This window comes from Biomphalaria glabrata, chromosome 12 (genome assembly GCF_947242115.1).
Source record: "Biomphalaria glabrata chromosome 12, xgBioGlab47.1, whole genome shotgun sequence".
NCBI classification, from domain to species: domain Eukaryota; kingdom Metazoa; phylum Mollusca; class Gastropoda; family Planorbidae; genus Biomphalaria; species Biomphalaria glabrata.
Genome location: NC_074722.1, coordinates 10,836,112 through 10,863,174, shown reverse-complemented (window position 1 = coordinate 10,863,174; position 27,063 = coordinate 10,836,112). Strand labels below are relative to the sequence as shown.

Here is a 27,063-nt window from a genome sequence, read left to right as displayed (position 1 = left end):
TGTCCCGAGATCTTAATGGCACAGTGCACCAGTAGAGACGATGATAGAGTGTAGAGTGCACAGTCTAGAATGCACGGTGAAAGGTGTATTAATTGATTTTAGTACTAATGATTTAAAAGTTTTAACTAATAAATATTAAGAAAATCTATTAAGAAATGTCTTATCTTATAAATTACAGATGTTTTTCAAAATATTAAGTCATACCCACATCAATGTGTGAATCTAGTGGTGCATAATAATTAGACTTTCCATTATCCAATGACTCTAGGGAAGAAGAAGCATTTGCATGAGTTTTTCCTAGCATATGGTATAAGAAATATGCCTTTATTTTTGTGTCTTTCTGAGTATTTTATTGCTGTTTTTTTTTTTGTTTATTTGTAATTGTAGTGGTATGCGTGTTAAGCCTAACCAAACCTAAAAGGTTTAGTTAGATGAATTAAGTTCCTTCCAAGATTTAGCGTTTCACGAAATGTGTAGTAAATGTTTCTGTAATGTTCCGATTCCAGACCCTGCGATCTATAGGGCAGATGATGTTAAGCACATCTGTTTCTTTGGCCCACGGTTAACGAGCAGGGTGTCATGTGACAAGCATAATGACCAAGCAACCCCCCCCCCTTTTCCCCAACTAAAGTCAGGTACCTATTAGAGCTGGGTGGACTCAGGGGCGCCCTAAAGATCCCGAAATTCAAAATCCCTGTCTTCATCGAGATTCGAACCCAGGACCCCATGTTCGGAAGCCAAGCGCTTAACCACTCAGCCAGCGCGTCCCTGTGGCCATCTAATTACAACTAGCTCTCAATTCAGCAACAAACTTCAAGGCTTCACTGAAGCTGTTGTGGACTCAATGAGATAAGAAGGATAAAATAAAGGACCAGTTCAATTCCAGGCTACTTCTGGATTCTAACTTTGGACTCTACAGACTTTAGTATTTGACCACTAGCCAATGTGAGATGTACGTAGTACGGCTGGGATTCCCTTTATTGTAGCCTTGCTTGTCCATTAAGGTTTGTGTTCGGCTGTATTGTTGACAAACGTTCATCTGTTCCATTTGATATCCCTGAATTGATGTAACCTGACGTGGTGACACTTGCCGACACACTATGTTATACTTAAACTAAGTGCAGTTTGGTTACATTGTGTATCCGTGGTCACGTGATTGTTTTTCTTCTGTAAACCTGCGTTTTTTATTTTTTCTTGTATTCTCATCTTATTCTTTTCTCGCCAAGTATCAAGTTCAATGTGTCACAATCTCACTATCTCTTGAACTCACTGTCAGTCTCTCTATCTCTCGGTCTTTCTGTCTCACTATCTCTCTCTCTCTTGTTCCTCTGTCTCACTACGTTAATTAGGCTAGAACCAAATAATATTATTTCCTTAAAAATCTTTCAATTTCCAGCGCCTTGAGAGATTCGGTTAGTAATTTCCGTTGACCTCCGTAAATGTCATTTTCAGACGAACTTGATCACCCTAGAACAGGGGTTCTCAAGGCTTTCTTGGACTGACACTCTAGAACAAGGGATGTCAAGGCTTCCTTCGACTGACACCCTAGAACATGGGTTCTCAAGGCTTTCTTGGACTGACACTCTAGAACAGGGGATGTCAAGGCTTCCTTGGACTGACACCCTAGAACAGGGGTTCTCAAGGCTTCCTTGGACTGACACCTTAGAACAGGGGATGTCAAGGCTTCCTTGGACTGGCATCCTTAAACAACGCTCTCGAGTCTTCCTTGGACTGACACCCTAGAACAGAGAATCTCAAGGCTTCCTTGGACTGACACCCTAGAACAGAGAATCTCAAGTCTTCATTGGAATGGCATAATGTTCCTGAGCATTAATGAACTAAACTCTTGAATAATCTCATGTCTACATGCGGAAATACCCGATGACGTATAGCTTGCTCAAGATAAATATTTTCTATTTCTCTAGCCACATTTCAATAAATTTCTTTTTTAACTTTGAAAAATTAAAACGGTCAACCTAGAGTTTTCCAAATTTTGCCAACGAGCTAGTAATTCTTTTCCCAACGATTTACATCGACTGCCAAATTTATAGGAAAATCGTTAGAGCCATTTTCGAGATCCGTGTTAGAGGTATTTTGAACCCACCTGTTCTGAGGGTTTTAGGTTTTAGTTTCCGAAAAGAAAAAAAAGTTAAAAAGAGGTGTTTTAAAAAAGAAAATAAAAAGTTATCTTTTAAAGCAAAGCATGATCTCGTTTGATACCTGCAAAATGGCGGAATGTCACGTGACATCTTACAGATACTAATGTTACATTTTTAGCTAAAACAGAATATACTATTTAGTTGTTTGAGCTTCAAAGCGATGGGGTCAACATAAAGAATAATTTAGAACCACTGTTCTATAAGGCATGTATGTGGAATGTCCCCTGGTGTCTCCTCTATCTTATTTCCCTTTTTCATAGCTCAAACAAAAAAAAAAAACACTGTGTATTTATTTAAACTCGAAGAAAGCGATGGGGTCCACAGAAAGATGATTTCAGAACCACTGGTCAATGGGGCATTGATGATGTCAGGTTTGTCTAAAGGAGTTACTAAGTGAATAATGGACTCTGGGAAGGCAATGACCCACTGACCGGGCCAGCCTTTGCCTTAGCAGACTATGTGTTGACATGAAGAGGATGTATCTGCAGATGAGGTGGACGGCGAGTTGAATGATCGATAAAGAACAAGAAGTGAACAAGACCAAAACAAAACAAAGGTTTGAGTGATGGCGAGGTTATTATGACAGTTCTGACCGATGAAGGAAGGTGCGTCTGTGTGCAGGTGTTTGACTGGGACATGTTCTCGCTATTAGTCGGGTCGGTCTACACGCACACTGAGAATTGTTTCATGGACCTGCCAGGTGATAATTAATGAAGCTTATAAATATGAAAAAATGCTCGTTCTTCCCTAGTGCCGTTAGAGAATGGAATGGTTTGCGTGAATCATCCAGGAAATCCAACGATTTAGCATAGTTTAAGTCATTGATTAACATGCATGACTAGATTGACACATGAAATTCCCAGGATGTGATTCTCTTCTTTTTTAAAATAACGTCTGTAATATATAAGATAAGAAACCAGTCGTGCAGGTGAGAAATAGAATCAAAGTATATACACATATATCAAGTATCTAAATCGTTTAAAATAAGTAGACAATATAATTATTAAATAAATTGTTCGCCTAAATCGGAATTTGTTTATACCATGCTACGCATCTGAAGAGTTTTAACTGTCTTTTAATTTTAGTACATACATTGTGAGTACATACATTTTGAGTACATACATTTTGAGTACATGCAGATATTCTTTTAATGACGATGCTTCAAAGATAAAAATGTATAAACAATAAAATCAAGACAATATTAGATGATGCACAGATTATGAAAAGTCTAATCAAGGCGTACTTCTCAATTTTAAAGTAGTAAAATACCCACACTAGTAAAGAAGTAAAATACTCTCAGTAGTAAAGTAGTAAAATACTCTCAGTAGTAAAGTAGTAAAATACTCTCAGTAGTAAAGTAGTAAAATACTCTCAGTAGTAAAGTAGTAAAATACTCTCACTAGTAAAGTAGTAAAATACTCTCACTAGTATAGTAGTAAAATACTCTCAGTAGTAAAGTAGTAAAATACCCACACTAGTAAAGTAGTAAAATACTCTCAGTAGTAAAGTAGTGAAATACTCTCAGTAGTAAAGTAGTAAAATACTCTCAGTAGTAAAGTAGTAAAATACTCTCAGTAGTAAAGTAGTAAAATACTCTCACTAGTAAAGTAGTAAAATACTCTCACTAGTAAAGTAGTAAAATACTCTCAGTAGTATAGTAGTAAAATACTCTCAGTAGTAAAGTAGTGAAATACTCTCAGTAGTAAAGTAGTAAAATACTCTCAGTAGTAAAGTAGTAAAATACTCTCAGTAGTAAAGTAGTAAAATACTCTCACTAGTAAAGTAGTAAAATACTCTCACTAGTAAAGTAGTAAAATACTCTCAGTAGTATAGTAGTAAAATACTCTCAGTAGTAAAGTAGTAAAATACTCTCAGTAGTAAAGTAGTAAAATACTCTCAGTAGTAAAGTAGTAAAATACTCTCACTAGTAAAGTAGTAAAATACTCTCAGTAGTAAAGTAGTAAAATACTCTCAGTAGTAAAGTAGTAAAATACTCTCAGTAGTAAAGTAGTAAAATACTCTCAGTAGTAAAGTAGTAAAATACTCTCAGTAGTAAAGTAGTAAAATACTCTCAGTAGTAAAGTAGTAAAATACTCTCACTAGTAAAGTAGTAAAATACTCTCAGTAGTAAAGTAGTAAAATACTCTCACTAGTAAAGTAGTAAAATACTCTCAGTAGTAAAGTAGTAAAATACTCTCAGTAGTAAAGTAGTAAAATACCCACACTAGTAAAGTAGTAAAATACTCTCAGTAGTAAAGTAGTAAAATACTCTCAGTAGTAAAGTAGTAAAATACTCTCAGTAGTAAAGTAGTAAAATACTCTCAGTACTAAAGTAGTAAAATACCCACACTAGTAGTGTAGTAAAATACTCTCACTAGTATAGTAGTAAAATACTCTCAGTAGTAAAGTAGTAAAATACTCTCACTAGTAAAGTAGTAAAATACTCTCAGTAGTAAAGTAGTAAAATACTCTCAGTAGTAAAGTAGTAAAATACTCTCAGTAGTAAAGTAGTAAAATACTCTCAGTAGTAAAGTAGTAAAATACTCTCAGTAGAAAAGTAGTAAAATACTCTCAGTACTAAAGTAGTAAAATACTCTCAGTAGTAAAGTAGTAAAATACTCTCAGTAGTAAAATAGTAAAATACTCTCAGTACTAAAGTAGTAAAATACTCTCAGTAGTAAAGTAGTAAAATACTCTCAGTACTAAAGTAGTAAAATACTCTCACTAGTAAAGTAGTAAAATACTCTCAGTACTAAAGTAGTAAAGTACTCTCACTAGTAAAGTAGTAAAATACTCTCAGTAGTAAAGTAGTAAAATACTCTCAGTACTAAAGTAGTAAAATACCCACACTAGTAAAGTAGTAAAATACTCTCACTAGTAAAGTAGTAAAATACTCTCAGTAGTAAAGTAGTAAAATACTCTCAGTAGTAAAGTAGTTAAATACTCTCAGTAGTAAAGTAGTAAAATACTCTCAGTAGTAAAGTAGTAAAATACTCTCAGTAGTAAAGTAGTAAAATACTCTCAGTAGTAAAGTAGTAAAATACTCTCAGTAGTAAAGTAGTAAAATACTCTCAGTACTAAAGTAGTAAAATACTCTCAGTAGTAAAGTAGTAAAATACTCTCAGTAGTAAAGTAGTAAAATACTCTCAGTAGTAAAGTAGTAAAATACTCTCAGTAGAAAAGTAGTAAAATACTCTCAGTACTAAAGTAGTAAAATACTCTCAGTAGTAAAGTAGTAAAATACTCTCAGTAGTAAAATAGTAAAATACTCTCAGTACTAAAGTAGTAAAATACTCTCAGTAGTAAAGTAGTAAAATACTCTCAGTACTAAAGTAGTAAAATACTCTCACTAGTAAAGTAGTAAAATACTCTCAGTACTAAAGTAGTAAAGTACTCTCACTAGTAAAGTAGTAAAATACTCTCAGTAGTAAAGTAGTAAAATACTCTCAGTACTAAAGTAGTAAAATACCCACACTAGTAAAGTAGTAAAATACTCTCAGTAGTAAAGTAGTAAAATACTCTCACTAGTAAAGTAGTAAAATACTCTCAGTAGTAAAGTAGTAAAATACTCTCAGTACTAAAGTAGTAAAATACTCTCAGTAGTAAAGTAGTAAAATACTCTCAGTACTAAAGTAGTAAAATACTCTCACTAGTAAAGTAGTAAAATACTCTCAGTACTAAAGTAGTAAAGTACTCTCACTAGTAAAGTAGTAAAATACTCTCAGTAGTAAAGTAGTAAAATACTCTCAGTACTAAAGTAGTAAAATACCCACACTAGTAAAGTAGTAAAATACTCTCAGTAGTAAAGTAGTAAAATACTCTCAGTACTAAAGTAGTAAAATACTCTCAGTAGTAAAGTAGTAAAATACTCTCAGTAGTAAAGTAGTAAAATACTCTCAGTAGTAAAGTAGTAAAATACTCTCAGTAGTAAAGTAGTAAAATACTCTCAGTACTAAAGTAGTAAAATACTCTCAGTAGTAAAGTAGTAAAATACTCTCAGTAGTAAAGTAGTAAAATACTCTCAGTAGTAAAGTAGTAAAATACTCTCAGTAGTAAAGTAGTAAAATACTCTCAGTACTAAAGTAGTAAAATACTCTCAGTAGTAAAGTAGTAAAATACTCTCAGTAGTAAAATAGTAAAATACTCTCAGTACTAAAGTAGTAAAATACTCTCAGTAGTAAAGTAGTAAAATACTCTCAGTACTAAAGTAGTAAAATACTCTCACTAGTAAAGTAGTAAAATACTCTCAGTACTAAAGTAGTAAAGTACTCTCACTAGTAAAGTAGTAAAATACTCTCAGTAGTAAAGTAGTAAAATACTCTCAGTACTAAAGTAGTAAAATACCCACACTAGTAAAGTAGTAAAATACTCTCAGTAGTAAAGTAGTAAAATACTCTCACTAGTAAAGTAGTAAAATACTCTCAGTAGTAAAGTAGTAAAATACTCTCAGTACTAAAGTAGTAAAATACTCTCAGTAGTAAAGTAGTAAAATACTCTCAGTACTAAAGTAGTAAAATACTCTCACTAGTAAAGTAGTAAAATACTCTCAGTACTAAAGTAGTAAAGTACTCTCACTAGTAAAGTAGTAAAATACTCTCAGTAGTAAAGTAGTAAAATACTCTCAGTACTAAAGTAGTAAAATACCCACACTAGTAAAGTAGTAAAATACTCTCAGTAGTAAAGTAGTAAAATACTCTCAGTACTAAAGTAGTAAAATACTCTCACTAGTAAAGTAGTAAAATACTCTCAGTAGTAAAGTAGTAAAATACTCTCACTAGTAAAGTAGTAAAATACTCTCACTAGTAAAGTAGTAAAATACTCTCACTAGTAAAGTAGTAAAATACTCTCACTAGTAAAGTAGTAAAATACTCTCAGTACTAAAGTAGTAAAATACTCTCACTAGTAAAGTAGTAAAATACTCTCAGTAGTAAAGTAGTAAAATACTCTCAGTACTAAAGTAGTAAAATACTCTCACTAGTAAAGTAGTAAAATACTCTCAGTAGTAAAGTAGTAAAATACTCTCAGTAGTAAAGTAGTAAAATACTCTCAGTAGTAAAGTAGTAAAATACTCTCAGTAGTAAAGTAGTAAAATACTCTCACTAGTAAAGTAGTAAAATACTCTCAGTAGTAAAGTGGTAAAATACTCTCACTAGTAAAGTAGTAAAATATTCTCAGTAGTAAAGTAGTAAAATACTCTCAGTACTAAATTAGTAAAATACTCTCAGTAGTAAAGTAGTAAAATACTCTCAGTAGTAAAGTAGTAAAATACCCACACTAGTAAAGTAGTAAAATACTCTCACTAGTAAAGTAGTAAAATACTCTCAGTAGTAAAGTAGTAAAATACTCTCACTAGTAAAGTAGTAAAATACTCTCAGTAGTAAAGTAGTAAAATACCCACACTAGTAAAGTAGTAAAATACTCACACTATTAAAGTAGTAAAATACTCTCACTAGTAAAGTAGTAAAATACTCTCAGTAGTAAAGTAGTAAAATACTCTCAGTAGTAAAGTAGTAAAATACCCACACTAGTAAAGTAGTAAAATACTCACACTAGTAAAGTAGTAAAATACTCTCACTAGTAAAGTAGTAAAATACTCTCAGTAGTAAAGTAGTAAAATACTCTCAGTAGTAAAGTAGTAAAATACTCTCAGTACTAAAGTATTAAAATACTCTCAGTAGTAAAGTAGTAAAATACTCTCACTAGTAAAGTAGTAAAATACTCTCACTAGTAAAGTAGTAAAATACTCTCAGTAGTAAAGTAGTAAAATACCCACACTAGTAAAGTAGTAAAATACTCGCACTAGTAAAGTAGTAAAATACTCTCACTAGTAAAGTAGTAAAATACCCTCAGTAGTAAAGTAGTAAAATACCCACACTAGTAAAGTAGTAAAATATTCTCAGTAGCAAAGTGTTAAAATACTCTCACTAGTAAAGTAGTAAAATACTCTCAGTAGTAAAGTAGTAAAATACTCTCAGTACTAAAGTAGTAAAATACTCTTAGTAGTAAAGTAGTAAAATACTCTCAGTAGTTAAGTAGTAAAATACTCTCAGTAGTAAAGTAGTAAAATACTCTCAGTACTAAAGTAGTAAAATACTCTCAGTAGTAAAGTAGTAAAATACTCTCAGTAGTAAAGTAGTAAAATACTCTCAGTAGTAAAGTAGTAAAATACCCACACTAGTAAAGTAGTAAAATACTCACACTAGTAAAGTAGTAAAATACTCACACTAGTAAAAGTAGTAAAATACTCTCACTAGTAAAGTAGTAAAATACTCTCAGTAGTAAAGTAGTAAAATACTCTCAGTAGTAAAGTAGTAAAATACTCTCAGTACTAAAGTAGTAAAATACTCTCAGTAGTAAAGAAGTAAAATACCCACACTAGTAAAGTAGTAAAATACTCTCACTAGTAAAGTAGTAAAATACTCTCACTAGTAAAGTAGTAAAATACTCTCACTAGTAAAGTAGTAAAATACTCTCACTAGTAAAGTAGTAAAATACTCTCAGTAGTAAAGTAGTAAAATACCCACACTAGTAAAGTAGTAAAATACTCACACTAGTAAAGTAGTAAAATACTCTCACTAGTAAAGTAGTAAAATACCCTCAGTAGTAAAGTAGTAAAATACCCACACTAGTAAAGTAGTAAAATATTCTCAGTAGCAAAGTGTTAAAATACTCTCACTAGTAAAGTAGTAAAATACTCTCAGTAGTAAAGTAGTAAAATACTCTCAGTAGTAAAGTAGTAAAATACTCTCAGTACTAAAGTAGTAAAATACCCTCAGTAGTAAAGTAGTAAAATACTCACACTAGTAAAGTAGTAAAATACCCTCAGTAGTAAAGTATTAAAATACCCACACTAGTAAAGTAGTAAAATACTCTCACTAGTAAAGTAGTAAAATACTCTCACTAGTAAAGTAGTAAAATACTCTCAGTAGTAAAATAGTAAAATACTCTCAGTACTAAAGTAGTAAAATACTCTCAGTAGTAAAGTAGTAAAATACTCTCAGTAGTAAAGTAGTAAAATACTCACACTAGTAATGTAGTAAAATACTCTCAGTAGTAAAGTAGTAAAATACCCACACTAGTAATGTACCCCATTCAGACCTTGCGATCTATAGGGCAGATGATGTAATGGTCAGCTTTTTCAATGGCCGTTAACGATGTTGTCATGTGACCAAACACCTTTACTTTTACCAAGCCTCTGAAAGTTTGAACTCAGGAGCGTCCTAAAAAATCCCGTAATTCAAAATGTCAGACTTCATCTAGATAAGAACCGGGCACCTCTTGATTCGCCAGCCAAACCAGGTGGATACTACCAGAGCAATATATATATACTTTTTATAGGACACTAGACGGCTATGAACTGTTCAGCTACACCAGCCAGCATCCTGCTATCGGAATTAGTTCTGTGGACTTACAAACAGTCCGTTAATGAATGTGAAATCAGAGCTTCAGCAAAACAGTCAAGCAAATAAAAATTCCTCCAACAGCCTAGTTGAAAATCAATACATTGAATAGCCTTGAGTGTGAGGTCAGTTGTTAATTTCAACAGAAGTTTCTTGGAACTGTAAGCTTCCGAATTGTGGTGTGTATTTGTAGAAGGGACTCTTTTTTTTTTTAAACTCAATCGCTTTGGTTTCTTGTCACATCAATCAAACATAAAAGTTTGGCCCAAATCTTGTTTTTAAAGTCGTTAACATGACCACAGAAGATTCGTATTCATCTTCTTCTCATTATGAAGTTGGAGGGTTCAGACACCAGTTCTAGATCTGAGATGAACGTGGCAATGGTTGGAAGATCAAATAGTTCATCAAATTCAGTGGCGTAGCTATGGTGGGGGCTTGAAGCGGGGAGAATTTGAAAATCCCCCGGGCCCCCACTTAATGACTGTTGGAATTTTTTTTTTACATTAAATATTAAATATTACGCCATTATCTCATGTCATGATGTCGAATGTCAAAATGCATGGGCCCCCTAAAAAGGCCAAGACCCTCGAGCCCCCAAATGATGTCAATTTCCTAGCTACGCCACTGATCATACGGTTTGTCAGCTAAATGTTTTCTTCTTGGGCCAGTCCAGGTCTCTTGATAATGTATACGCCTATGAATGACGTGGTCTTGAAGTGTCTCTAAATTTATCGATTTTACTACTAATGTTTCTCTAGTTAAAGTTATTTATTATAAACTTCATGCTGTTCTAGTCTCTTTCTACTTTCTTGACTTGAAGATTCCCAAAAAAACAGAGGATGAGTATTCTAATGTTGGTCTGAATCATGCTAAATACCGTTGTAGTTTTACGTTCCTGATCGATATAGAAAACTTCTTTAAATAAAATGTAATTGCTCAATCATAAATGTAAAGGTCATCTGTTTCGGTTGCCCCACGGTTAACGAAGGTGTCATGTGGCCAGCACAACGACCAACCGCCTTTACTTTTCCCCAACAAATGTCAGGTACCCATTAAAGCTGGGTGGATTCAGAGGCGCCCAAAGATCCCGAAATTAAAAATCCCTGTTTTCACCAGAGCCCAGGACGCCCCCGCTACGAAGCCAAGCGCTTTACCACTCAGCCACCGCGCCTCCTTTACGTTTTCTTTACATTATCTTTACAACATCTGACCCACGGGTCGCAAGGTCTGAAAGGGAAACCTTTTTACTTACTTTAATCATAAATGTGTGGGATAACATTTCTTCTGAAATTGGAGATTTTGACAATAAACTAAATAATGGCAAGGACGCTAAATTAAACTTCGAAATTGCCAACTAAATAAAAGTTTCAACTAAAAGAGCTTTAAAAATGTAATGTTATAGTGCTAAAAAGTGCGAAAGCATTATTTGTAGATTTACAAACAGTGCTCATCATCACATCCTTTAGTTTGTACACCGAATACACCAAATAGCTTGCACGTTATAGGTTTTACCGCCATGTATGAAAATATAAAACAACAACAAACGTATCTAGATATCGAAGTTATTAGTTCCATCTATTTTTGTTTCTTTGCTTCCTTGTTGCTTTTGTTTACTCTTGGCCTGTGAATGTTTTTGAACTACTGAGATCAACAATAAACAACTGATTCGTTCAAGGTCCAGGGTCTTACCGCCCCCCACCCGGCCCCTCCAACGAGAAGATTGAAAGATCAATGCCCTTCAAAGAACGATCCGGTAACATGTCCGCACGAGCGTGCTCAGACGATCACGCAGCCACACGCTTGCACACACACACAGACACAAACAGACAAGCATGTGTACACAAATCGTGAGCACGCATCTCAACTCTTTGTTTATCGTTTTTCAAAACACTTAGTGAACGTGAACTTTATTTGGCAGCTGAACGCAGAAAAACCTGGCCACTTGTAATTGATTTCAAATTGAATAACTGATTATAGAAATAATAATACATTGTAGCCACGATTTTCGCTTTTTCAATAACGAGGCTTTATTCTTTATCTTCAACCATCCCTTAGCCTGTTGCACCGTTGGGGCGCCACACAAGATCAGTTAACCGTCTTTCTTCATTCCTCTCTCTCATTTGCCTAGGATAGAATCTATTTCAACGACAGACCCGTCCATTGTTTTATGTTGTCTTCCCATCGCTTTCTCTGTGTGCCTATTTTTTGTTCTGGTACTGTTCCTTGAAGGAAGGTCTTTGCGAGTCCTGAGGACCTTGTGATTAAGTTGTGATATGATCGTATGTATCTAATTTGCGTTTTTTTTTAAACAGTGGTCAGCAGGTCATCGTGGGGGGCCCATCGCTGTATTGATACTGTTTCTAATTAGTATCGTAATTAGAAGTGCGTGTGCAACTTAAGTATGTGTTTGGAGTGTCCTCATGATGGTCCAATGTTCGAACCCTACACGGCGTGTTTGGAAAGTGCAATTATTCATTGTCTGTAACCACAGGTGAATTAATATGAAAACTACTAATTAATTAATTTATTAGTCGTAATTAGTTAATTTAGTTTTATATGTACTGAACCAGAGGCGTGTGACTCTAGACAATAATCCCATACAACCACACCCCGACAAACAAGCGAAACATTGAAAACTAACAATAGACTGATATAAACTTCTATTTTTATAAGCACTTGTTGTACCATTTGTATTTAAGTTGTGACTTTTTCCAGATATATTCATAAAAAATAAACCAATTAAACATCTACATAATTACATATAAACCATATACGCTATGCTATAGTTTTTGTTTGAACTATATGCTCTGAAAGTTATAACTTCATTTATTACTTTATTTTATTTTCATTTTTTTTCGTTTGATTTGCTCCACGCGAAAACGAACGTCTAAGCATTTCTCTGATCAGTTTCCATAGAACTTGGGCTGAAATCTATATTGAATAATTAGACGCGATGTTAAGATGTTAGCCATATCTCTGTGTATTTATGTTTCTTGGTATGTGTTGTGAACTGATCTGTTCTTGTGTGTTAATGTCTTGGTGTCCATGTCAGCTTGTGTGTATACTGTGTTATCGTGAACTGTTTTTGTCTTGTTCAATAAAGCCTAAGATCAAAACTTGTCTTCCTGTAGTGTTTTATTTTTGGTTACTACACATATTATGTCACGATTTCTCCGGAAGTCAATAAAAAAAGAATACAATGATTGCAAATAATTTTAAAACTCCTGCACAGAGCAAATGAATTGTTCTGAATTTAAATTTTTAACGTAAAGATCACCTGTTTTCTTTTTTGCTAAGAGCAAATTAATTACATCCCTGACGATCATTGTGTTTTTCAATATTGATTAAGGTTGCATATTAAAATTATCGAATAGTCTCGTTCACCACGTTTAAGTTTATTGTGAAGTCTATATAAAAGTCCATGGTTACGTATTGTAGTTATACAACTGTAACATACATATTGCTGGCTTTGATACTGAAAATTTATTTCAAATGTTTACATTTGCTGGAGGATGAGATAACTCTTTATGACTGCATATCTGACTGATATTCAAGGAAGAGAAATCTTCATGTTTGTCAACCGAGGCTATTGACAAATTAGGGGCCCTAGAAGTCTAGCAATTATCAATGGAAAAGCTTAAAATTTAGTTGGCAAGTCTGAAAGGGACTTAAGCGATAGCAAGGAAACAAAAAAATATTGGTACCAGCAAAGGGAAGTAATCTGAGAATCTTTCATCGATCTTAAGACCTAGATCCTTTCACCATTCAGTTAGATCTAGCTAAAGTTAATGTAACATGAAATCCCTTGGCCTATAAACTGTAAAATTAAAAAGAAATTCACTTAGCAAAAATGTTTCAATGGCTTCATTCAATATAAATGATGTTATAATGTCGATTCGGATTCCCTGCAGACGTGACCCTCAAACATTTTGTTTTTGCTTCGTCTCCGCTAGATCTACTTTTTGGAAAGCCATGATGATTATAAATGGTCAATTTACATCTATCGCTTTATATATATATATAAAAACAACATATAATGCTTTCATGATGCGTGCTTTTAAATAACAGTTTCAATTGTCTAGAAATTATCTTAATTTCAATCAGTTTTGTTTTTTAATAGAGATAGTTTGTGTAGTCGTAGTTAAATGCTTGTTTAGCAATAGCTAAACGTTTGCTGAGCCATAGCTAAACATTTGTTTAGTCACTGCCAGTGGCGTAGCTAGGAATTTTGCCATCATTTGGGGGCCCTGGGAGCTTGACCTCTTTGGGGGCCCCTGCAGTTTTACATTCGACATCATGACATGAGATAATGGCGTAATATCTATATTTAATGTAAAAAAAATTGGAAAATTCCTTTTGGATTTTCAAATTCTTCCCACCCATCCCTCCACCCCAGCTACGCTTCTGGTCATAGCTAAAACTTTGTTTAGCCGTCGCTAAAATCTTTTTTAGCATAGTTAAAAGTTTGTTTAGCATCGCTAAAAGTTTTTTTTAGCAATAGTTCAAAGTTTGCTGAGCCATAGTTAAAAGTTTATTTAGCTATAGTTACAACCCATTTGTAACAACTGAGCATTCTGACCCAATCAGATGTGATGAAATCAATTTTTAAAGAAACAAAAAACATGATTTTTAAGAAGTAAAGAAAAAAGTTCTTTAATAATCGGGTTATTCCTCTTAGATTAATATATTTCGAATTTATATTGAGTAGTCTCCCATTGATATTAAAATCTGGAAAATAAAAAAAAAATAAAGGGAAGCAATTGAACAGAGACTGAAGGGGTGACGGCTGGGTTACTCGAGCCGAGTGCATGCGTGCTATAGTTTCAGTTGTGGGGTTGTGGTTACGTTGCCTGGTGCCCGGCTCGTGCGAGTTGTGTGCTTCGTGTGTGAGGAGCATAAGGTGTGGGGCGAACAGAAGTGACCGCACTATCGGACAGACCAAACTGTCGGAACTGAAAAGAAAGCTCCAGTTTTCCGTAACAACATCTGTCATAAGAGTACATACTGGATTATTGAACTGCTGTTTTGATCCTAGAGCTTTCTGTGTTTGTTGACACAATGGGAGGTTAGTGATGTTTTCATTTACCTAGCTCTAGAGTCAGTCTGCTAACACGTTTAAATTAATTCAATTATTTTTTACAATCTATAGCAAGGCGAACATTTTAATAACTTACGACAATCTAGAGAATACACAATCTCTTCGCTTGTAACTCTGCTCCCCTATATACAGTCGAATCCGTTTATTCGGACGTCATTATGATATACCGAAACAAATCCCAATACCTGAACACACGGCCGGATTTAAGTAAGTGGTTTCTCTAGCCGTTTACAGAGATCCACTTATTAATAATTAATATTTAAAAGTAGGTTACAGTATGAAAAGAGAGTAACTTTATAAAATTTGCATATTTTCTTTTTTTTTTAATGTACATTTTTAGGTTTGACACAATGTAGAAAATCCGGAACTACTGTTGTAAATTACGAGGACACTACAAACGGACATTTTCTAACCACGACAATGTTACCAACTGTTATATTTAAAGTATTGTCGGTAAAAATTCGAAAAAAATATTACGATTATAGAAAGACAAAACAAAAAAAAAACTTAAAGTTGTTGATCTGTAAAAATTTGAGTTTTTGTTTCTCTATTGTGGGGGGGGGGGGGGGGCCTCTATCTTGTAAAGTCACCGAGGCAGTAGCCCCGCCTTCCTTCAATCCGGCCCCTCGTGTATACAAATGAATCCACATGTAATCGCACCAGCCGGGAATAGCGACCAAATCGATCGCTTTATGGTTTAGTATAGTCATATCAACTGGGCTCTTCTGTAAAGTATAGTTCACCTTTCAGACCTTGTGGTCTATTGAGCGGATGTGTAAAGGTCATCTGTTTCTGTGGCCCTACTGTTAACGAGGGTGTCATGCGGCCAGCACAACAACCATCCGCTTTTACTTTTCCCAAACTATTGTCAGGCACCCATTAGAGTTGGATGGACTCGTTTAAAAATTGTTACTAACTTTAGAACTGACAACCAAATAATACATCTAGATTTGAATTAGCATGGTAAAATCAGTCATGTTTATAAATCAATTCTCTTCGGAGCTACAGTAAGGACATCAATAGCTGGTAGACGTCTTTGATTTGGGAAAAGTTAAAACTTATACTTTAATAGTTTTAGAAGAAATTAGACAAATAAGATTCTGTTAAGTTTGCCTGTTATGTACAGAGACCCTTGATGTGACATAGGTCTACGTCATTGGCACATTCAAATGTTAAGCAAGTTCCTTTTCAGATATTTCTATTCGGGACTTTGAACACGAAGCTAATCTGTTTCTATGGCTAACGGTTGACGAGGGTGTCATGTGGGCGCCACAATGACTGTTTGTACGGGACCCATTGGAGATGGGTTGACTTAGGGGCGTCATAAAAATCCGAGGCTCTTTCTTGATTCGAACCAACTATTTTCTTATCTTATCTAATATGATACAGACGTTACTTCAAAAAAGATGATTACGTCCTACGCGTCATGCATTTAGTCATGCATATTAACCAATGACCTAAATTCTGCCAAATCACTGGTTTTCCTGGCTAGCTCAGGCAACCCATTCCATGCTCTCTCTAATAGCGCTAGGGAAGAAAGAGCATTAGTACACATTTTTCCTAGCATGTAGAACGAGGAATGTGCCTTTATCTTTGTGTCCCCGAACCTGGGACTCAAGATGTCAAGACACTCAGTCCTAACAATCCTGTGGCGACGTCATCTTTAGGTAGAGAAATATTTGTACTTCTGTGTAGGTACCCGGTAACATGCCCGAGGGAAGAGAGAGAGAGGGTGGGGGGGTAATTAAACAAAAGAAGTATTTGCTTTAAATACTGAACCATCTTCCTGAACAAAAAAAAAAAGCGCTCCACTCCTATGTGTACAGATGAGCGTCACTTGGCTACGAGTGACATGCCCTACTGTAGTTTAATTCTTGAATACCTCGTTGTCCATAAATAAAGTGCTAGTTCCTAGTTCTGGGAATGATCCACCCCTCAGCCGGAGCTCAATATATCAGACATTGGGGGGAGGAGGGTTTGGTTTGTTTTGTGGTTATTGTCGATGTGCAGGACCAAGTTATTGATGTCCCAGTGTGTGTGTGTGTGTGTGAGCGCGCGGTTCAATATGTGCAGATAAATATGTCAGTTTGAAGGACTTTCTCGCTCTCTCTCGCTCTCTCTCTCTCTCTCTCTCTCTCTCTCTCTCTCTATATATATATATATATATATATATATATATATATATATATATATATATATATATATATATATGTGTGTGTGTGTGTATTTGTATGTGTAGGGGACTAGATCGAAAACTTTAAACGTGTTTTGAAAAGAAACGAACAAAAAAAAAAAAAAACAGTTTCTAATCATGAATCAATCTGTTCCATTCAACAATGATAAAATAGAGAAGAATCTGGTGACTGTGCAAGTCAGTCTGGATGGATACTATAAAACAATCTGTTTAAGTTAACGTTGATACAATAATACAGAACAAATCAGCCATGATACTAAAGAACTATGTGTTCATGTCAACTAAGCAATATCATTTTAAATAATAACAATAATAATGATTGGCAATGTCTCTGAAGATTAAGGATGAGTGCAGAGTTTCACATGGCTACGCAAACCCTGTTGCTACCTGGATATTTTTCCACACATGATGCTAATAAAGTTGTTGTCCACCTGGGGGGGGGGGGGGGGCAATTCAAGTTTTTCTTTAAAGTCTTCTACAAGGTCCTTTCTCTGGCCCTTAAATGTGTGTCCCGCGCCTATTGATGGAACTCTCCAACTGTCTCTTTCAGAGACCACCTGTTGACAGTTACTTTTCTACAGAGGAGTGGTAAATAAACGCAGAAGCGAAATTTAACTTGCCCGAATGAAACATTTTCTTTAGATCTGATCATCTCAAATGTAACTTGCCCGAATGAAACATTTTCTTTAGATCTGATCAGCTCAAATGTAACATTCGTTACAAGCCGTTGCTCTAGAATTTAAAGTCAGCAGCTGTGCACGTGAGTTTCGAAGATATTGATTGAGTGGGGACTTTGGGGCAATGAGGGAGAAATCGAGGGACCATCGAGGGAAAACATAGAGAGACAAAGAAAGAGAAAGGAAGACAGAGAGAGGCAGAGGCATATAGAGATATGGAGAGAGAGAAAGAGGCAGAGTGAGAGAGTGGGTCTGAAAGGGAATGAAAGAGGGAACAGCGAGGGTGATAAAAAAGGAGTAGAAAAGACAGGGGAAGAAATGAAGGACAGAGGGGAACAACGAGATGGAGGAGGTAAAATGTAAGGAGGTGAAAAGAGAGGAATGTGGAGGGAGAAAGACAAAGAGAGAGAGAGAGAGAGAGAGAGAGAGATAAAGATGGAGAAAGAGATATAAGGAGGGAGAAAGAAACAGAAAGAGAGAATAGAGAGAACAAGTGAAGGAAGCGGAGTTAAGAATGGAAAGGGAGAGAGAGATTGAGAAAGAAAGGGAGGAAAGAAGAAAAGAAAGGAAGACATTTTGCACAATGTCAACTAACGCATAGTTGAGATCAAAGTCATGTGTTTTATAATCGATCATTTAACAAAGAAAATCAATAACAAACTTAGACAAGCTCCATCTCTTACTCTGAGTACAGTCTTACAGATGTGGGCCTAAATGTAATAGCCTCACGCTTATCTTGTTAGCCGTATTTTGTTTGTTACCTGTATCCGCTTTTCCCGTGTGAAGGTCAGGTTACAAGCCTTGCAAGGGAGCAGGGAAGGGGGTCACGTGTTTTGTTTATTGATACAGCCATTGATTAAATGTGCACAGTGTGCATCTTATTATCTGGCGAGTCATTAAAGAAACAAAAGAAAAATGTGGAAAGATTCGGTTGTTAAGTGGAAACAAAATGGGGTGACTTCCCCTTAGAGCGAGAATTTCATGTTCTTATTCACAATTTTAAATGCAGATCACGGACTTGCTCACTCACTCCTGATGTCTTTATTTAACTAGGAAGTACTCAATGAGCTGCATTCTACATGTCCAGAAGCGTTCTTTTATAAACAAAGCAATTTTTTAATTAAGTAAAGTTTCCCTTTTAGACCTTGCGATCCATTGGGCTGATGATGTTAAGGTCATCTGTTTCTGTGGACAACGGTTAACGAGCAGAGAGTCATGTGGCCAACACAATGACCAACCGCCTTTAATTTCCCCAACTAAAGTCAGGTACCCATTAGAGTTGGGTGGGCCTAAAAATCACGAGGTTCGAAATCAGTCTTCACCCAGATTCGAACACAGGACCCCTGGTTCGAAAGCCATGCGCTTAACCACCCTGTCAGCGCGCGCCCACTCTCCAATAGCAGAGTTACCGTGTTGGCCTGAGAATTCAGGTGGGTTTCTTTATTGCATCATAATTATCATCATTTTCATTGGTCGAGGTCATGTCAACCGAAGGCCTGAGACCTTGAAATTCTCTCTTTAAAAGATCTAAATAGAAAACCTGCTGTTGAACAAACTGCCTGTTCCCCAGACCTCTTCTCAATCCAGTTCCCCATACCTGTTCCCCAGCCTTGTTCCCCATTCCTGTTCGCCATACCTGTTCCCCAGACCTTTCGAATCGTAGGCAATTCATAAACAGCCATATAGAACATGACTCACGATAAAATCTTCTTCACCACCGCGAATGCACCGTAAGTCAAATTTGGGGCAATATTTCTGCAAATACAAACGGAACAATGACCAATACAGCACTTGGCTTGAATCGCTTGTTCAGGTCTGGCTAGTGTTCACCGCAAGACCGCTCAGGTCGCTACATTTCCTCCCAGACTTCTATGTGTACGTGTAATGACTCGAGTTCACAATGCGGACGTTATACTTTGTGTTTAAGCGGCTTGTTTTTGTCATCTCATTATGTATCACTTTTCTTGCATGTCACATCTTTGTGACATTTGTGTTTCATGTTCGCTATACCTATGTCGTAGCCGTATGTGTTATCTTGACGTAAAGTTTGCAAGGTTACGAAGACCCAACTTTAACCAACAATTAAGCATATAAGGCTCCAGTAATGTTATATTAAACAGTTGTTTAGCTGACTGTCAAGTTATGTTTTAATTAAATTCAGTGTTATATTCTCAGTTGTGATGATACATTTTAGCTGACTTCATTTAATACACGATTATACATCTTAACTTCAAAATGAATAAATAATTCAAGAATATAAATTCCAAATACTTTAATTAATAAATTAGTCGTTAGTAAATACAAGAATAGTCACACACTCACTCTGTCTGTCTGGTAAAAAGTTTGTACACGTTAATTCTCTCACAGCCATTCTGGGATCAAGTTGAAACTTTGCAAAATTATTTCTTTTACCTGACGACACAACAATCAAGTTTTAAAAAATTAACCAATTAGTTATTTCATTATTGGTAATTAATTATTCTGTTTGGTATCTTGAATTAGGGAAAGAAATCCTACTTGAAAGATGTGGTGGTATAAGTTGAATTAGCCCCCTTGAGACCTGCGTAAAAATTTTTTTTATGCATTAAATCAATCCTGTAAACATTCACTCTCCCCCTTTCACAACTGGTCCAGACAAGTGATAGGATTATAGTACATTTAGAAAGCTAAAAGCTAAACAAAACCAATTGGTAAAAGTATTTCTATCGCACATGCTTATATCTCTATGTTTAACATTCATGCAATTACCTTACTGATCTAAACTAATTGATACAATTACACTTTATGAAACTTATTACATTCGTTTTTTGAGAAAACAAACTTGACAAAGTTTTTTCTTATTTTCCCAGTTGCCGCTAAAATTTAAAAATAATAATAAAACAAAATGTATGTCGTAGTTGGCCAGTAGTCTTTGAAAGGTCAGATTTTTTAAACAAATTGCCTTGGAACTTAATGATATGGGTTGATGAGTAAAACCGCTGTGTAAAACGGCTTTAAAGTCTGGCTGCATCGGTCCCAAGCCCTCAAACTTCTTAGTGACCGAACTGTCGTCTGGTTGAAGTATCGATTCCATTCCATCAAGAGAAATCGTTATGCACCGGTTGACACTATTTGCCAAGGTGATCTGCCTGAGAGGGCGATACAAAGACCGTGGGGGGAACTGCGGTCTTGCATAGTCGAATCTAATATTTTCTTTCTAGTAGTGTCTTATCGATTCTTGCCACAGTGAGATTCTTAGTCTATTGAGCTTACCATTCGGTAGTACGTTGTTGTGTGTCACACAGTCAGTGTCACATTGCCAGTGTCATTTTGTCACATTGTCGGTGTCACACTGTCAGTGGCGTATTGTCAGTGTCACACTGTTACATTGTCTTTTGTCTTTATTGTTTTAAATGTCTGTTATTTGTGTGAAAATCGATTTAGTGTCATAAAGTCGTTATGTTACTTGTGTCAAATGGTCCTGTTCCTGACAGGTGACATCTTTCTAAACTACGTTTCATACTGCATTACTACCCAACTTCCCGAGTTACATTGCCACCTGTTTCACATCGCCCCAAGTGTTTTATTGCCCCCAGTGTTTCATTGCCCCTGTGTTTTATTGCCACCAGTGTTTCATTGCCCCCAAGTGTTTTATTTCCCCCTGTGTTTTATTGCCCCCCAGTGTTTCATTGCCCCCAGTGTTTTATTGCCCCCAGTGTTTCATTGCCCCCAAGTGTTTTATTTCCCCCTGTGTTTTATTGCCCCCAGTGTTTTATTGCCCCCAGTGTTTTATTGCCCCCAGTGTTTCATTGCCCCCAGTATTTTATTTCCCCCTGTGTTTTATTTCCCCCTGTGTTTTATTGCCCCCCAGTGTTTCATTGCCCCCAGTATTTTATTTCCCCCTGTGTTTTATTGCCCCCAGTGTTTCATTGCCCCCTGTGTTTTATTTCCCCCAGTGTTTTATTGCCCCCAGTGTTTTATTGCCCCCAGTGTTTCATTGCCCCCAGTGTTTTATTTCCCCCTGTGTTTTATTGCCCCCAGTGTTTTATTGCCCCCCAGTGTTTCATTGCCCCCAAGTGTTTTATTTCCCCCTGTGTTTTATTGCCCCCAGTGTTTTATTTCCCCCTGTGTTTTATTGCCCCCAGTGTTTCATTGCCCCTAGTGTTTTATTGCCCCCCAGTGTTTCATTGCCCCTAGTGTTTTATTGCCCCCCAGTGTTTTATTGCCCCCAGTGTTTTATTGCCCCCCAGTGTTTTATTGCCCCCCAGTGTTTTATTGCCCCCAGTGTTTTATTGCCCCCCAGTGTTTTATTGCCCCCAGTGTTTTATTGCCCCCAGTGTTTCATTGCCTCAAGTGTTTTTCATTGCCCACAGTGTTTTTTATTGCCCCAAGCGTTTCATTGCCCCCGTGTTTCATTGCCCTCAGTGTTTCATTGCCCCTGTGTTTTATTGCCACCAGTGTTGTATTGCCACCACCAGGGCCGGCCCTAACACTTGCGGGGCCTATGCGAAACAGATTGCGCGTGGCCCAGTCAAAGTAGGGATAAGGATAATAAGTGAAAATTTAGATTTTGTATTAGAAAATAAATTCGTCTTTGCATTACATTTTTATTAAATTCATTGCTGACAATGCGTTTTTTTAATAGCATGTAGGATTTGCGTTTACCATATAGAATGATGCCCCAAATTGACAATTTTGTATATTTTTAAGGACATTTTTATGAGATTTCAGGAGATTTCAAAATTTCAGGAGATTTCCAGGACATTTTTGTATATTTTGCAATTTCAAGTTATAATGGTACACATAGAATTAGCGTGGGACCTATGAAAGTGCGAAGCCCACTGCGACCGCATAGGTTGCAGTGGCCTAAGGACGGTCCTGGCCACCAGTGTTGTATTGCCCTCAGTGTTTTATTGTCCCCAGTATTTCATTACCCCCAGTGTTTCATTGCCACCAATGTTATTTTGCCCTCAGTGTTTTATTGCCCTCAGTGTTTCATTGCCACCAGTGTTATATTGCAATGCAATCAGTGTTTTATTGCATTCAGTGTTTTATTGCATTCAGTGTTTTATTGCCCCCATTGTTTCATTGCCCCCATTGTTTCATTGCCCATGTATAACTGTCCCTGTTCTGCGTTTGTGCTTATTGAGAAATACAAGTCTTAAAATCTACAGCCTTCCACCATGTTGTCCATCTCGTTTACACTTGTGACTTCAAGTCGGGTCAATATGGTGTAGTTCAGCCTTTAGAGCAGATGTCATGTGTTGAAAAGCTATTGTGCTGTGTATATTTAAAGAGTGATAGAGTCAGTGTGTCAAGAATTCATTGTATTATTGAATCATTATGTCTTAGCGTGTGTCATTTGGTCGCGTTTGTGTCGTCAGTGTAAAATGAAATCAATGTGAAATGAAGTCATTGTAATATCCATTGTATCATCATCTTCTATTTTATAATTTTCCTAAGAGTTAAGTCGAAGTTTCTTGGAAGCTCCGCCTGTCTGAACAACTGTTCTCCCTGGGAGGGATCCAAGCAGATCTAATTTATTACACCCCATTTACCGAGAGCTCAATAATTTTGTAACAATCAAAATCAATTTTATTTGTTTTGCCACTAAGCAAAAGTGCTTAGATCGACATAGATCGATTCATTTCAGCCAATCCTTCGTATTAGCTGGTTACCTTTTCATTGATACCAACTATTTTGGACCTGTCAATTTGTAAGAGGCACAAAAACTCAACTAGTCTTCTGGGCTGCGGCTGATAAATGTCAGCATGCATAGAATGGGCCATTGTCCAATTGGTTTCTATTTGCACCTTATTTCGACACTCTCGGTGTTCTCGGTGCTCTCGGTGTTCTCGGTGCTCTCGGTGTTCTCGGTGCTCTCGGTGTTCTCGGTGTTCTCGGTGTTCTCGGTGCTCTCGGTGTTCTCGGTGTTCTCGGTGCTCTCGGTGTTCTCGGTGCTCTCGGTGTTCTCGGTGCTCTCGGTGTTCTCGGTGTTCTCGGTGTTCTCGGTGCTCTCGGTGTTCTCGGTGTTCTCGGTGCTCTCGGTGTTCTCGGTGTTCTCGGTGTTCTCGGTGCTCTCGGTGCTCTCGGTGCTCTCGGTGTTCTCGGTGTTCTCGGTGCTCTCGGTGTTCTCGGTGTTCTCGGTGCTCTCGGTGTTCTCGGTGCTCTCGGTGCTCTCGGTGCAGGGATGGAGAAAACGAGTGTTCAATTATTTTTGTCCCCAAACTTGTGAAATTTCATTTTTAAAAGTTCTCGGAAGCCACATACTTTTGATGACATACATGCATCGCTCATATACTTTTGATGACATACATGCATCGCTCATATACTTTTGATGACATACATGCATCGCTCATATACTTTTGATGACATACATGCATCGCTCATATACTTTTGATGACATACATGCATCGCTCACATACTTTTGATGACATACATGCATCGCTCACATACTTTTGATGACATACATGCATCGCTCATATACTTTTGATGACATACATGCATCGCTCATATACTTTTGATGACATACATGCATCGCTCACATACTTTTGATGACATACATGCATCGCTCACATACTTTTGATGACATACATGCATCGCTCATATACTTTTGATGACATACATGCATCGCTCACATACTTTTGATGACATACATGCATCGCTCACATACTTTTGATGACATACATGCATCGCTCATATACTTTTGATGACATACATGCATCGCTCATATACTTTTGATGACATACATGCATCGCTCATATACTTTTGATGACATACATGCATCGCTCATATACTTTTGATGACATACATGCATCGCTCACATACTTTTGATGACATACATGCATCGCTCACATACTTTTGATGACATACATGCATCGCTCATATACTTTTGATGACATACATGCATCGCTCACATACTTTTGATGACATACATGCATCGCTCACATACTTTTGATGACATACATGCATCGCTCATATACTTTTGATGACATACATGCATCGCTCACATACTTTTGATGACATACATGCATCGCTTACATACTTTTGATGACATACATGCATCGCTCATATACTTTTGATGACATACATGCATCGCTCATATACTTTTGATGACATACATGCATCGCTCACATACTTTTGATGACATACATGCATCGCTTACATACTTTTGATGACATACATGCATCGCCCACATACTTTTGATGACATACATGCATCGCTCATATACTTTTGATGACATACATGCATCGCTCATATACTTTTGATGACATACATGCATCGCCCACATACTTTTGATGACATACATGCATCGCTCATATACTTTTGATGACATACATGCATCGCTCACATAGTCCAGTGATTTGAACCTCTTAACCTTCATGGTGATGCTATGAATCGGCCAGCTTTAATAACAGAATGCTTATTTCCCATTGTTTTGACCATGAACCTGTTTAAGGCAGAGAAAGAGACAACTTTACCACTTAGGAAGTTGACTCCCTTTTTTTTTTGCATGCTTACGAAATGTTAGTACCTTTAATAAGGTTCTAACCACGTGACCATCCTGTTACAGAGTGTGGGTTTATTATTAAACTGAGACTTCAGCATCAATCCAATATTCTCAGCTCGTGACCAAGCTCGATCGAACCCAACAAAACATAACATCAAAGCGGGGAGGTAATTCCTCACGTTCAACACCTACGCCTGAAAAGCTCTGGACGAAAGCAAACATTGTTACTGTCCCTTGAAATAAGGAAACCTTTAGCCCTCCAATCAATCACGCTTAGGCTCTGGGGATTTCCCTGATTCCGTTTACCATGAAAAATTGACGTCGGTCACATTTGTTAAGGGCATTGTTCGGATATTCCCTTTGAGACTTGCAGAGGACCGGGGAAACCCGCTAGAGAAAGAACTCAAGAAAGAAAGAAGAATTAATAGAAGGCAAAAAAAAACAAACAAAAAAAAACCGCCTTTCTTTTTGTTTGTGTGAGGGGGTGGAGAGGCTGTGAGTTAATGAAATGTGGGCTCCAGCTATTTAAAAGACATTTCTGAGCCGAGACATTTTTAAACGAGACGAGATCTCTTTCTTTTTTAAAAATGATTTTAGAGTTAACAGAAAGCACTGTTATAACCTAGAATATAAAGTTTGGTAACAAAAGTAAACTAATTAAAACTGTAGACGTTCTTCCTACTTAAACCTGTTCATGCAGTATAAGTCACAACATTGTCATTGGAAAAAAATAAATTTCAAGGCTTCAAAAAAAAAAACGCTGTTGCTATTGTTACACCGCGTATCTTACTATGGGATGAGACTGCAAAGCCCAGGAAAGCCAGGCAGTATTACCGGACTAGGTCAGTCTCGTTTGGCCAAACAAGTCCACTGTCTCACGAGACTGTTGAAAGACGAACACAATGTATTTAGTATAAATAGAGTAAGAAGGTAGACAGCATGTAGGTCCTAATGACAGCTGCGTCTCGCGTTATATAGTCAGTGTGTAATGAAGTCCGTGTGTCATAATGTCAGTGTGTTATGAAGTCCGTGTGTCAAGAAGTCAGTGTATCATGAAGTCCGTGTGTCATAAAGTCAGTGTGTTATGAAGTCCGTGTGTCATAAAGTCAGTGTGTCATGAAGTCCGTGTGTCATAAAGTCAGTGTGTCATGAAGTCTTCATGTCATAAAGTCAGTGTGTCATGAAGTCCGTGTGTCATAAAGTCAGTGTGTCATGAAGTCTTCATGTCATAAAGTCAGTGTGTTATGAAGTCTTTATGTCAAGAAGTCAGTGTGTCATGAAGTCTTCATGTCATAAAGTCAGTGTGTTATGAAGTCTTTATGTCATGAAGTCAGTGTGTTATGAAGTCTTCATGTCATAAAGTCAGTGTGTTATGAAGTCTTTATGTCAAGAAGTCAGTGTGTCATGAAGTCTTCATGTCATAAAGTCAGTGTGTTATGAAGTCTTTATGTCATGAAGTCAGTGTGTTATGAAGTCAATGTGTCGTGAAAATGTGTCATGAATTAAATAACAAAAACAAAAAAATAACAACGTGAAATTGATTCTCTTGTGATTCGTGAAGTCTCATGATGTTAAGATCTACCGAACCATTCTGGTCGAGCTGCTCGCCCCGCTTCAAATTAAACATAAATAAAAAATAAAAATGCTTTAAAGTGGCGAATGTAGACGTTGTCTGTTATCTCCTTTGTGGAGGGAAATGGATCAAATTGTTAGAATGTGGCCATGATTAAAACATAAAAGTTTATTTACCAACTGTGACGTCATTGATCGCGTCTCCGGGTTATTTCAGGCATTTGATTGAAAGAGAAAAACTTTTTCTCGATATCAGTCGAAATGATTTTAATTTAACAAATATTCATCAATCTTAAGTTATCGAAACGGCACCATTAGAAAAAATTTAACACATCACTCGAGTAAGCTTTTTGATGTCTTTCTGGTAACTCATGGCACCGCAATCAAGAAAAAATACCGGAACACTTTTTCTATTTTCTGCTGACGAAGTTTCAATGGTATAATGATTTTGTAATCTTTGCGTTTCACACAATA

The 27,063-nt window shown here is 36.5% G+C and overlaps 1 protein-coding gene across 13 annotated transcripts in view; it reads left to right on the top strand.

Annotated features, from left to right (window-relative positions):
* Window positions 1–27,063, top strand: part of LOC106057138 (calcium/calmodulin-dependent protein kinase kinase 1-like) — a 216,956-nt gene that overhangs the window by 157,099 nt on the left and 32,794 nt on the right. The window contains exon 1 of one of the 13 annotated variants that reach the window (XM_013214223.2): window positions 14,127–14,624. The exons of the other annotated variants lie outside the window; for them this stretch is intronic. The gene's annotated coding sequence lies outside the window, so the exon portion shown is untranslated. Of the gene's footprint in view, window positions 1–14,126; window positions 14,625–27,063 lie in introns of those variants that run through there. 13 annotated transcript variants of the gene reach the window in all.